This window comes from Arachis ipaensis, chromosome B05 (genome assembly GCF_000816755.2).
Source record: "Arachis ipaensis cultivar K30076 chromosome B05, Araip1.1, whole genome shotgun sequence".
NCBI classification, from domain to species: domain Eukaryota; kingdom Viridiplantae; phylum Streptophyta; class Magnoliopsida; order Fabales; family Fabaceae; genus Arachis; species Arachis ipaensis.
Window position 1 is genome coordinate 104,561,059 of NC_029789.2, and position 2,074 is coordinate 104,563,132.

The following is a 2,074-nucleotide window of genomic DNA, read 5'->3' on the forward strand; positions in this document are numbered from 1 at the left end:
AGATTAAAAAGTCGGCGATCATATCGGTCCTACCATATTGATATCCACTTATCGTGCGCTACAATCCAATTCAAATTTTTTGATCCAGTCAACACATTGTTATGCGCACCACCAAGATCCCTTGGAGCTCCCGGAATTCCTTGTTGCAGACCAAACTATCTCGTTACCCTATCAGTTAGATGCCACTCCACAGACTCAAATGAGATTAAAGGGACCGTTGCATTCTAACATAATCCATCATTACGGATATCCGCCGGCACTAAGTGGGGAGGAAGCCTGTCTTGATTATATAAATCCCACACAAACGACATCAACATGGAAAATAAATGACATTTTATCCAAACAGATTCTAAGCATTGTAAATGAACATTAGATGACAACTAAATTAATATATGAATCTATACTCTCACAGCATCATCCACCGTGTCCAATAACTCCCTACACCGTCGTGTTGTCCAATGTCTATAATCATTCGACGGAGATGTCCAATCAACCCACCTGTCGAAACACAGTTAAGTTAAAGAAAAAGCATGAATTTAGAAAACCATGCACCACATTATACAAAGTAACACGTATCGACAAGCTAGTGAAAATCGTGGAGTTCGAAGAATCGGAGCTAGTAAAGGGATCCGCTCCCAAGCCCATATCTGGAGGAGAAGCACCGGCCCATCTATGTCTTTACAATCAAAACGTGATGCTCGACACAGCGATCGATACATATGAGCAAGACATGCCGAACCCCAGCTAAATTCCCTTATCCGGTGAAATTCACGGAACAATGGTAGAAATTTTCAATGGATCCCAGTGCCAGATTTATCACAAAATAAGGTCGTACCAAATAACATCATAATGTGCGCTTTTACATACCTTTCTATAGCAACAATATCAGTCAAGTCTATATTATTTTTGTACCGCCTAAGCCAAGGCAACTTAATGAAACTTCCCCAACAATCTTTTCCCGTGGGTGCACCTCCAAATTGATCCATGCACTCATCTGCTAGGAGGCTGTGACTACTTATCGTTAACCCTGAAACTGGCATGCCATTACTTCCAAGGCCAAGAATCATTACTACATCCTCCAAAGTTATCGTGCATTCACCAATCGGAAAGTGAAAAGTGTGTGTATCTGGATGCCATCTTTTAACCAAAGCTGTCAACATTGTCGAGTGCCCTTGTACTCTTTTAATATGAGATATGTGTCCAAATTCAGTCTCATTTAAAAATTCAGTAACAATTAGATCATATAGTTCTAGCACGTTCAGATGCCTGTTCCAATAATCTTAAATCTTGATCAACAAATAAGAAAAATATAATAAGACTTAAATTTAAAGCATATATCTTTAATTTTTTCATAACTGGAATAAAAATATAACTTAAAACAATTGTATTATAACTCCTGCCTTTGGACTTTGAATGATTTGTGTTTGTAAACATTTAAATCCAGTAGTTACATATGTGAAAAATACTATTTTTAAACAAATTTAACTATTCGTGTAATTAAACTTATTAAAAAACTAACCCTATAAAAAAATTTCTATATTAATTATCGTTTTTTTTTTGCTAAATAACAATTTGTTTCTTTTTCGAAGAGGCAGTGTTCCTACACAAATATATAACGTAATGAAATACATTAAAATATATTAAGATAATAAAAAAACATTCATGCTTGTTATTAAAATTTAACAAGACAGCAACATAACAATAAAAATCATACTTTCTATCTTTTCTAATAGAATTATAACTTTTAATAAACATATTTTAACGAATATTAGTAAACATGATACTAAACGTTTTTAAACTTATTTTAAAAAAAATATCAATAATAACTTTTAATATTTTCATTCTACAAAAATTATTATTACCGTTATTAATAAATTTTTTAAAAAAATATTATCTATAATCATTTTATTAGTCACAAGATTAAAAATTTTACAATTTTATATATCTCATTTAAAAAACTTTTTTTATAAAATACAATTATATTTCATTAATCAATTTTTAAATCTAAATTTACTTAAATCCCAATTATCTTTACTATGCACTAATTATTTTCACCTTATAGTTTTCAACATAT